Raw genomic sequence first — 12,087 nt, forward strand, 5'->3', positions numbered from 1 at the left:
GTTCTCAAATTATTCGCAAATCCACCAACTCCAACTAAACTAATCCTTCCGAACCTTGCATCGTTCCTGCAGCTCCATGCTTGAGCATTTCCAATCAGGTTGTCTCCCTTTTCACATTCTTTGGCCTGTCTTCAATTTTTGACACAGGTGGCCACACCATTTTCCTCCAATATCTCTTCTCTGCCAGTTATCTGAATGGGACTGCCCTCACCTCACTGCATAATTACCTATCCAGTCATAATCAGAGAATTTCCTGAAGGGAGCTTTCTCACCACTCCTGCACCAATATCTCTGGAGTGTTCCAAGTACATATGCTGGGTCCCCTCCTATCAACACACACTGCACCTCGGTGATATCATCTAAAAATGCAACAGCCAGTCCCATACGTACATTAATGACACCCAGTTTGACCTCACTGCCAGCTTACTTAAACCCTTCACTGACTGAATCCTGTCCAACATCCAGTCCTGAGTGAGAACAAAATGCCTCAATAAAACATTAGGAAGATTAGGAGTATTGTTTTCAGTTTTTGTCACAAACTCTGTTCCATCTTTCAAAAGACAATATCAGCTACCCAAGGGAAACCAGTCATTTCATGCTTTTCATTGCGATATAGCAAATGGAATACTATGCAAGTAGATCACACATGTAGAAAAATATAAAAAACAGGTAGAAATCTGATATCCTCCCTGATTTGGGGCCCTTTCACTGATCCTGGATTTAAAATCTTACGTTAACATTCTAAAAGGCGACGCTGCTTTGAGATCAATTTTGGTAATGGATAGACTAGGATTACTGTGCTGTACATTGGAACACAGCTTTGAGAAATATGACTTCAACCAGGGTTCCATATTTCAGTTCTGAAGGAGAGTCATATTGGACTCAAAATGTTAACTCTGTTTCTCTCTCCACATACGCTGCCAGACCTGGGAATTTCTCCAGCACTTTGTTTTTATTCCATATTTCAGTGTCATGTTTGTATAAGGCAAACACAAAATTGTTTTATATTTTACAATTCCCAATTTACATCAGTCTGGAGTTGACTATGTCATTTTGTAACTTTTGTCTTGCTTAGTTTACTTGGCTGTGCAAAATTTGTCCTCCAAGAAATTACAGTTCCAAATAATCAGATAATTTGCTCTTTCCATCTTTATAAATTATTCTGTTAACATCAGAACTAAGTCTACTCAATGTCATACATTTTTCTCAGCTAAAATTATCCACTTAATGTAAATAAAATATATTGTCCAAAGCATCCAAGTAATACATGGTTCACCATACTGAGGCATGCCAGCTTTTACATGAACAGTTTAACATTAACGATATAATTCTTCAAAAATATTTGCCTGGACACATCATTGCTAATTACCATACCAAGGTGGTGTAACTCACCAACACCTTTTCCTATGACACGGCGGTGAACCCTTCTGCTAATTAGACTAAACACCCTGAAAAATTTACCTCGCCTCATAATCTGTTAAAGTATGAGTAACAGAACTCCCAAATCCCACTATTTAAAGAAAAAGTATCAATTTATTCTTTAACTCTAAGAGTGAACATTAAACAACTACCACTTAAAACTCTAAGCCTCCTTTCTCTTAAATGCTTGCTATCTACCTCCAACTCTATAACAATATACTGTTCCCATAAAAACTCGTATTAAAATTTCATCAACTTAATGTCAAAACCACGCAGCAGCTGTCATCGTCAGTGTCCTCCTTCTTTCGGCTGTAGATCTCCATGGATCATCTTCTAACTTTTATTGCAACGATGTTTTACATGAAAAAGGTACCTCTGATTGAGAGTGTTCTGCTGGCAGTTACTCTGTCAATGGCAGTTGGTCTCTCTGTCTAACTTTCAAAATGTCTGCTTCTTTATACCCAAACATCAGATCGTCTCATTGGTTCAAGGTTGGCAAAAACAAAATTCAAAAACAAATTTAGTATCTTGGGGCATAATTTAAACTGATTGGTTAAATTTGAATTGTAGTTAAAACAACTCTAGTTTACAGCCAAATGTTACATATTTTCAATTTTGCAGTACACTCTGAGACTGCTAGTCAGTCACACAACAGTTGCATGCAAACTCTCTGTGCAAAACAGCATTCACTCTCTTTTAAAGGTACAGAATACACCTCCAACTTCATAACACTTCTGTTAGGTTATGTCATAAACTACAGTGCACAATGTGTGTCTATTCATTGTCCTCCAGACCCTAAACATGGGTACACTAGAAATGAACAACCACATTTGCAATCCACTTTCAAAGAAAGCACTTGCTTATTGCGGAATGTCTTTTGCCCTTTCAAAAATATCTGCCAGAGATAATTTATTTAATTAAAGATTTCAGGAGGTCTCTTTCTCATCCATTTGACAACTCAACAATTGTATCCACTGGGTGAAAGTGGAAAGTGAAAGACCCCATCCATGTCCTCCACCTCCTTCAAGACATTTGTTTCCCTGGCCTCCAACACCTCATCTTCATCATGGACATCCAGTCTGTATACACCTCTATCCGCCATGATGAAGGCCTCCAAGCTCCAAGAGAAGGCAGCTGACCTGCTGTGCTTTTTCAGCACCACACTCTCAAATTGTGTCCACTGGTTAATTCAAACAGCGACGCCAATAATATCCCAGACTTAATTCTATGTTAGTTGATTTCAACCAAAGCAGTCACATGAGGGATGCTACAATGAGCTTCAGCATTCCTTGATTTAGTAGGATAGAAAAGATTTCGCCAGAGTTTCCCAGGCTTGATAAGAGGCGCAGGCATGGCTAGTACCTTCTGCAATCAAGTATTTTGCTGTCACTGACCATCAAGGCTCAACAAAACAACCACAAACTTGCATTTATTTAATGCCTATTTGCAGTGAAATATCCCAAAGAGCTTTACAGGACAGTCAAATAAAATTTAACATAAAGTCACAGCAGGAGATAGCAGGTCTACACTTGTAGATCAAACATTTGTTCAAATAGATAAGCTTTAAGGAGTGGTTTAAAGCAGGAAGGAGAAGTAGGGAGGTGGGTGGGCTTAGGGAGGGAATTCAAGGCTGAGAGACTTACAGCTGCATGAACTGCTATCAATGGTGAAGTGTTTTAAAACAGGGAAATACTTAGGGTCAGAATAAGAAGAGCTCAGATCTCAGAGTTGTGAAGAACATGCAGCGAGATGAAGGGGCAAAGCCATGAAGTAATGCCAAAACAAGGTTGAGAATTTTTAAAACATGTCATTACATAAACAGGTATGAATATAGGTCAGCGAGAGTTAGGATATGGCTGGCAAAGTTTTGAATGAGCTTAAGTTTATGGGGGGTGCAAGATGGAAGGCTGGCCAGGTGTGCATTGTGCTGGTCAAGTCTACAGATAGTAAAGGCATGCTTAAGGATTTCAGCAGTTGACGAGCTGAGGTAGGGCAGAGTCAGTTGATTTTATAGAGATGGAAATAGTCTTAACTTTGATATGTAATCTCACCTCAGGGTCAAATAGGACACTATAATCATACAGTCCTGTTCAACCTTACACATGGATAACATGGTTGAAGTACAGAATGATGACCTGCATCTGTGGGGCTGTATCACAGGAATGTTTTCAAGATAGAAAGAGATGAGGAAAAACTTACACAGGAATTTTTTTAAAAAACCTTTTAAAAAATAATGTTTTAAAATTAGTTTTAATGGGATGTGAGCATCATTTTCACCCTTCTCTAATTGCACTTCAGAATGTGATGAGTCAATTTGCCATTGATTGCTTTTACATTTTCAGCACAAGTTTTAAGGAACTTAAAGGTGCCTTATATATTTAGATTATATACATTTTTATATGCAAAACATGTAGTTAAAAACATATGAATTAGGAGCAAGAATAACCCCTTAAGTCTGGTCCACCATTCAATGGATTGATAGGCTGATTTGATTCATTGTCATGTGCACCTAAATATAGTGAAAAACTTTGTTTGCGAGCACTAGAGGCAGATCATAGTAAACAAGGAAATACAGATCGTAGGGTGAAAAAAAACTTGGACAGAGTAAGATACACAGATTACACTGCACTGGACATGCACTGGACAAGATCAACATCAACAAGAACAGCATTAGCTGAAGTTACAGAGCACTGGTGGGTGTGCGCAAGCTTCTGTATCTTCTGCCCGATGGAAGAGCTTGTAGGAGAGCATTACCGGGTCGGATGTGTCTTTGATGTTGTTGTCAGTCTTTCCACAGCAACAAGATGCAAAGGTGGAGTCCATGGATGTGAGGCTGGCTTCTGTGATGGTCTGGACTGTGCACACAACTTACTGTAGTTTCTTAAGGTCCCGGGCAGAAAGGTTGCCGTATCAGGCCGTTGTGCACCTGGACAGTATGCTTTCTATGGTGCATCTGCAAAAGTTGGTGAGGGTCCTTATGGACATGCCAAATTTCCTGATCCTACTCCATGGGAGACTGGTGAGCAAGGTTAGATCTCACGGAATACAGGGAGAACTAGTCATTTGAATACCGAACTGGCTCAAAGGTAGAAGAAAGCGGGTGGTGGTGGAGGGTGGTTTTTCAGACTAGAGGCCTGTGACCAGTGGCGTGTCACAAGGATCGGTGCTGGGTCCACTACTTTTCATCATTTATATCAATGATTTGGATGGGAGCATAAGAGGTATAGTTAGTAAGTTTGCAGATGACACCAAAATAGGAGGAGCAAAGAAGGCTACCTCAGATTGCAACAGGATCTTAATCAGATGAGCTGAAAATGTGTTGCTGGAAAAGCGCAGCAGGTCAGGCAGCATCCAAGGAATAGGAGAATCGACGTTTCGGGCATAAGCCCTTCTTCAGGAATGCCCGAAACGTCGATTCTCCTGTTCCTTGGATGCTGCCTGACCTGCTGCGCTTTTCCAGCAACACATTTTCAGCTCTGATCTCCAGCATCTGCAGTCCTCACTTTCTCCTCTTAATCAGATGAGCCAATAGGCTGAGAAGTGGCAGATGGAGTTTAATTCAGATAAATGCGAGGTGCTGCATTTTGGAAAAGTAAATCTTAGCAGGACTTATACACTTAATGGGGGCTGAACAAAGAGACCTTAGAGTGCAGATTCATAGCTCCTTGAAAGTGAAGTCACAAGTAGATAGGATAGTGAAGAAGGTGTTTGGTATGTTTTCCTTTATCGGTCAGTGTATTGAGTACAGGAGTTGGGAGGTCACGTTGTGGCTGTACAGGACATTGGTTAGACCACTGTTAGAATATTGCGTGCAATTCTGGTCTCCTTCTATCGGAAAGATGTTGTGAAACTCAAAAGGGTTCAGCAAAGATTTCCAAGGATGTTGCCAGGGTTGGAGGATTTGACCTATAGGGAGAGGCTGAACAGGCTGAGGCTGTTTTCCCTGGAGCGTCGGAGGCTGAGGAGTGACCTTACAGAGGTTTACAAAATTATGTGGGGCATGGATAGGATAAATAGACAAAGTCTTTTCCCTGGGTTGGGGGAGTCCAGAACTAGAGGGCATAGGTTTAGGGTGAGAGGGGAAAGATATAAAAGAGACCTAAGAGGCAACTTTTTCACGCAGAGGGTGGTACGTGTATGGAATGAGCTGCCAGAGGAAGTGGCAGAGGCTGGTACAATGGCAACATTTAAAAGGCATTGGATGGGTATATGAATAGGAAGGGTTTGGAGGGATATGGGTCGGGTGCTGGCAGGTGGGACTGGATTGAGTTGGGATATCTAGTCGGCATGGACAGGTTGGACCGAAGGGTCTGTTTCTGCACTGTACATCTCCATGACTCTATGACTAAGGAAAAAGAGGTGTTATTGTGCCTTCTTGACCGTTAGGTCAACAGGATCTGATAACAATATTTCACAACAACTCCCAATAACGTGTCACTCCCTTGCTTATTAAGAACCTATCTACCTCTGCTTTAAAGGACTCTCTTTCCAATATCTTTTGAGGAAGAGTAATAAAAGCTCAAAAGCCTTGAGAGAAAAAAATTCTCCACATCTCTGCCTTAAATGAGCCACAATCCTAGTTCTGGATTATCCCCCAAGAGGAAACATCTTTTCCATAGGTACTCTGTCAAGATCCCTCAGAATCTGTATGTTTCACCTAAGTCACCTCTTTCCTAAACTTTAGCAGTTACAAACCCAGCCAGTCCAACCTTCCCTCAGAAGACAGCACATGCACTTTAGGTATATGTCTAGTAAATCTTGTCTGAACAGCTACCAGTGCATTTACATCCTTCCTGAAATAAGGTGACCAATACTGTACACTTCAGATGTGGTCTTACCATTGCCCTGTATAACTGAAGCATACCTCCCTACTTTTACATTCAATCCCCTCACAATACATGATAACGTTCCATTAGCTTTCCTACTTAGATGCTTTACCTGCATATCACACTTTTGTGATTCATGCACTGGGAGACACAGATCCTCCTGCATCTCAGAACTTTGCAAACCCTCACTATTTTGATAATAAGTTTATTTTTATTCTTCCTGCTAACATGTAAAAGTTCATATTTTCCTACATTATACTCCATTTTCCAGATCTTTGCTACTCACTTAAGCTATCTATATTCCTCTGTAGTCTTCTTATGTCCCCTTGACAACTTACTTTCTTGTTTATCTTTGTGTCATCAGAACATTTAGCTACCATATCTTTGCTGCCTTAATCCAAATCATTCGTATAAAATGTGGAGACTCCAGTACTGATCCCAGTGGCACACCACTCGTTACATCTTGCTAAATAGAAAACTATCAATTTATATCTATTGTTTTGTGTTGCTATCCAACTTCTATCTATGCCAGTATGTTACCTTCTAACCATAAGATTTAATTTTCTGCAATAACCTTTGATGTGGAACCTTATCAAATGCCTTCTGGAAATCTATGTAATACATCCACCAATTCCACTTTTTCCACAACATCTGTTAATTTCTCAAAGAACTGCAAGAGTGTTTTAAACATGATTTCCCTTTCATAAATCCATGTTGACCCTACCTGATTACCTTGGGCTATTCCAAGTGCCCTGCTATAATATCTTTAATAATAGCTTCTAACATTTTCCCTATGACAGATTTTAAGCTAATTGGTGTCTAGTTTCCTGCTTTCCATCACCTTCCCTTTTTGAATAAAGGAGTTGTATTTGTTATTTTCAAATCTAATGGAACAGTCTTCAAATCTAGGAAATTTTGGAAAATTAAAGCCAATCAACTTTCTCATGAGCCACTTCTTTTAAGTTCCTCAGGACTCCAGATTTTATCTGTCTGTCACTCCAACAATTCACTCAGAACAATGGAATGCTTGTTTTATTTTACTCTTGATTTTGTCCTTCCTTAAATAACAAATTGACATTCAGAATCTGGTAGCTGCTTTTAAACTAAATGAAGCTCATTTCAACTGTGTGATCTAGTGGAGGACTTTAGTATTCCACAGTTTGCCATTATGCTTGTTAAGGGTGGTAACCAACCTCAGTCCTCTAGCTTTTTGCTAATGTTACTGTGAGCCACTTGTTAAGCAATACTTGGTAGAACTCTCAAAACAATTTTCACCATGCTTTAAATTGATAATAGTGCATCAGTGCTTGGTGTAAATGGTTACACTGGTCTCACTTTTCACTTACACAAATTTACAATCTATTCGAATCAGGATATTTGCATTATGCACTAAAGAAAACTGCAGGATATTTATTCTACTGTTGATACTTGTACCATGGCTGTATTGTTCAATTTGTGAGATAACACTCTAGTGCAATATTTCACTGTTATATTTTCTATCTGATGACAGTGTGTGAAAATGCTAAATTGCACTATTGATTTGAGCTCCACTACTACTCTTAAAACAACCACAAAATACAGAACATCACATGTTACTGAAACTTGGGTAGTGCAGAATCCACACTTTGCCTGCTGTAACATGTAACATTATTAAAGAATGGAGCATCTTGCTACAGAACAGAGAAGGTTTCCTGGTATCTAATTAGACAATAGACAATAGACAATAGGTGCAGGAGTAGGCCATTCTGCCTTTCGAGCCTGCACCACCATTCAATATGATCATAGCTGATCATCCTTAATCAGTATCCTGTTCCTGCCTTATCTCCATAACCATTGATTCCACTATCCTTGAGAGCTCTATCCAACTCTTTCTGAAATGAATCCAGAGACTGGGCCTCCACTGCCCTCTGGGGCAGAGTATTCCACACAGCCACCACTCTCTGGGTGAAGAAGTTTCTCCTCATCTCTGTCCTAAATGGTCTAACCCGTATTATTAAGCTGTGTCCTCTGGTTCGGCACTCATCCATCAGTGGAAACATGTTTCCTGCCTCCATAGTGTCCAATCCTTTAATAATTTTATATGTCTCAATCAGATCCCCTCTCAGTCTTCTAAACTCAAGGGTATACAAGCCCAGTCACTCCAGTCTTTCAGTGTAAGATAGTCCCGCCATTCCAGGAATTGACCTCATGAATCTACGCTGCACTCCCTCAATAGCCAGGATGTCTTTCCTCAAATTTGGAGACCAGAACTGCACACAGTACTCCAGATGTGGTCTCACCAGGGCCCTGTACAGCTGCAGAAGAACCTTTTTGCTTCTATATTCAATCCCTCTCGTTATGAAGGCCAGCATACTATTAGCCTTCTTCACTACCTGCTGTACCTGCATGCTTACCTTCATTGGCTGGTGTACAAGAACACCCAGATCTCTTTGTACTGCCCCTTTACCTAAATTGATTCCATTTAGGTAGTAATCTGCCTTCCTGTTCTTGCCACCAAAGTGGATAACCATACATTTATTCACATTAAACTGCATCTGCCATGCATCTGACCACTCACCTAACCTGTCCAGGTCACCCTGTAATCTCCTAACATCCTCCTCACATTTCACCCTGCCACCCAGCTTAGTATCATCAGCAAATTTGCTAATGTTATTACTAATACCATCTTCTATATCATTAACATTTTTTTGTAAAAAGCTGCGGTCCCAGCACTGATCCCTGCGGTACCCCAATGGTCACTGCCTGCCATTCCGAAATGGAGCCGTTTATCACTACTCTTTGTTTCCTATCAGCCAACCAACTTTCAATCCAAGTTAGTACTTTGCCCCCAATACCATGCGCCATAATTTTGCTCACTAACCTCCTATGTGGGACTTTATCAAAAGCTTTCTGAAAGTCCAGGTACACAACATCTACTGGATCTCCCTCGTCCATCTTCAGAGTTACATCCTCAAAAAATTCCAGAAGATCAGTCAAGCATGATTTCCCCTTCATACATCCATGTTGACTCTGACCTATCCTGTATTGTGTATTGTTAAATACACACAACTGACATTGAAATTGTGTAAGAAAGCAATCACTTGCATTTATCTGGCACCTAAGTATGTAGTCGAGCTGGTGGCATGGTGGTAATGTCAATGGATAAGTCACCGGTGCCTCTGGCTCATGTTCCAGAGGCATGGATTTGATCAAAAATTTGAATTAAATAAAATTTGGAATTAAAAGCTAGCCTAATGGGGACCCTGTAACCACTGTTGATTGTCATTAAAAAAATCTATCTGGTTCATTAATTCTCTTTAGTGAAGGAAATCTGCCATCCCTACCTAGCCCAGGGAACAGAAGTTTTAATTTTGTGTCTCATCCAAAGCTAGCACCTCCAATTCTGCTCTATTATTTTAGAAACTGTCTTTCAATAAGGTGTTATCTCTAAGACTGATCCATCGATTCAAAATACGAACATAAGAAAATGCAGAGCATGAAAGTCAGCTCCATACTACTCAAATCTTAACTAATCTCAATCTCTGCTTACACCTGCTTATGCACCCAAAGCTCCAGTTGGCCATCACCAGTGCACCACCAATCTTCTCATGCATTCTGTCTGTTAATGGATTGAATTCAAATTCTTTCTGCTTATTTATAAATCACTCCACAACATTCCTCCAACCACATCTCTGCAATCTTCTTCATTCCTACATTCAACGCTATATTCTTCCTTTTCCAACTCTGTCCTCCTGTGCATACCATACCATTGTCAGCAGAGTCTTTAATTATGTCAGCCATTTTTGGAATTTCCTCCATAAGTTCCTCTGCTTCACTGCCTCTCTCTCCATCTTCAAAAGTCTCTTCATGGTTGGTCGCTGTGGTTATGCTCTCAGTTATAATTGAATTTTCCTGTCCTGCATCATGCTTGGTTTTGGCTTTAGGTTTGACAGTAATTTTCTGGCTACTAAAGAGCTCTGGTTGATTACTGAATGTCAAATTCCACATAGCTTCTAATAGCCTGCCTCACCCATTGTTTGAGGAAACTACCCGAGTGCTTCTGCGAATTTTATTTGCATATCTCACCTTCTCCTCCTTATTGTCATTGATCCATCTCATTCAGCCTTTATTTTACTGAAATCCCCATGATTTGTACATGATGATATTTCACAACCTCCTTAGTTCCCAACAGCTCCCCGGCTGCCTACTTCGTACTCTGGTCTACAGAAGTTATCACACAACTTGAAGCTACTATTAGAGCTCAGTTCTATCTATCTGACATACAAAAGTATCACAATACCAGTCAAGAAAGGGTCAGCTGATTCAGCTACTATGTTCCATACAATCAGAATTTTGTATGACATTCCCTCCCCACAAAATCTATGTAATTACCTGAAAGATACAAAAAGAATCAGATTAAAAAAAACCCAAAGCCAATTAGAGGGAAAAAAAAGGACAATTGCTCTCCAACACACTCTCCCCGTACCAGTCAACCAGACTAGTGCAAGGATTGTGCTTTATGTTACTTGATAGCTACCTCTCTATGACATGATTTCCACCTCAGGTCTTGATTGAAGTATAAAGCAGATCAGCATTCAATACATGAAAAAGGAACTTGTTCCACAGATCTATGATCCTCCAGGGAAAGAAAAATAATTAACACTATTGGTTCAATCTCATTTTTTCTGCTGATTAGGTAAAGTTTTTATAACTACTGTTACATTTCTTATTAAGAACTCAACACCTTCTCTTTGTTCTGTATATCGATCCTTGGCAATACTTCATACCATTGTTATGATCCCAGCTGATGTTACTATTGGTCAAGTCAGACTGCAGAATGAAATCTGGCCTGATAGGTCAATGTTTTTAAAGTTAATTTGGCAGTCTTTCACTGAAACATAAGGACACAAAACTGCAGATTTAGTTTGTGGTGCTGGAAAAGCACAACAGGTCAGGCAGCATCTGAGGAGCAAGAGAATAGACATTTCGGGCAGAAGGGCTTATGCCCGAAATGTCTATTCTCTTGCTCCTCAGATGCTGCCTGACCTGCTGTGCTTTTCCAGCACCACACTCTCAACTCTGATTTTCAGCATTTGCAGTCCTCACTTTCTCCTCCCTGCAGATTTTGTTTTAAAGGTAAAGTCACCATAGTCTTACCAGACCATAGGACTGCTCTCTCATTAGAGAGAGACAAGTTGTGGCGGTTTAACCTGAGGGTCACCTCGCCCCAGGCAAGGGAGATTGAGAAGAAGAGTTCTTCATCTGGTGCAGGAATTGAACCCATGGTATTTGTGATAGTCTGCATCACAAACCAACCATCCAGATAAGTGATTTGGTTTTAACCAAACAGAAGTTTATCAAATAATAAAAAACAAACCAAGCCATCTACATATAACAAAACTTAAAAAATTTCAAAACAGAATCCCAGATACTCACTAACACCATTGTTTTACAGTTACTCAAAATCCAGTAAAATTTCCTTGCACTGTTAAATCTTAGGTTTAACTTAACTGCTTCTTTTCAGTTCCAGTCCTGTGAGCTGTGAAGTCTTTTCCCTTGACCACTCATACAACTGACAGCTTAGACTTTCTCAGTCTTTTAACAGGAGAGTTTTAATCAAACACTCTTGCTCTGGAAGTTTCACAAACTTTAAACTTGCACTGACGTAACGTATTTCTTTAACTGCTGTTTATTTCAAGGAGAGACTATGATTACTCCTGACTCCAGCCAGGTTTCCTTTGATCTGTTCAAAAGCTTTTAAACTATTTTTTAAACTTGCTCATCTTGGATTCTGCTGAGATATGGGAGTTCCAGTTGTGAACTCCCATAGGATAAACAAATTTCCATTAACACTCCAGTTTAA

This window comes from Hemiscyllium ocellatum, chromosome X (assembly GCF_020745735.1).
Source record: "Hemiscyllium ocellatum isolate sHemOce1 chromosome X, sHemOce1.pat.X.cur, whole genome shotgun sequence".
Classification (NCBI taxonomy): Eukaryota; Metazoa; Chordata; class Chondrichthyes; order Orectolobiformes; family Hemiscylliidae; genus Hemiscyllium; species Hemiscyllium ocellatum.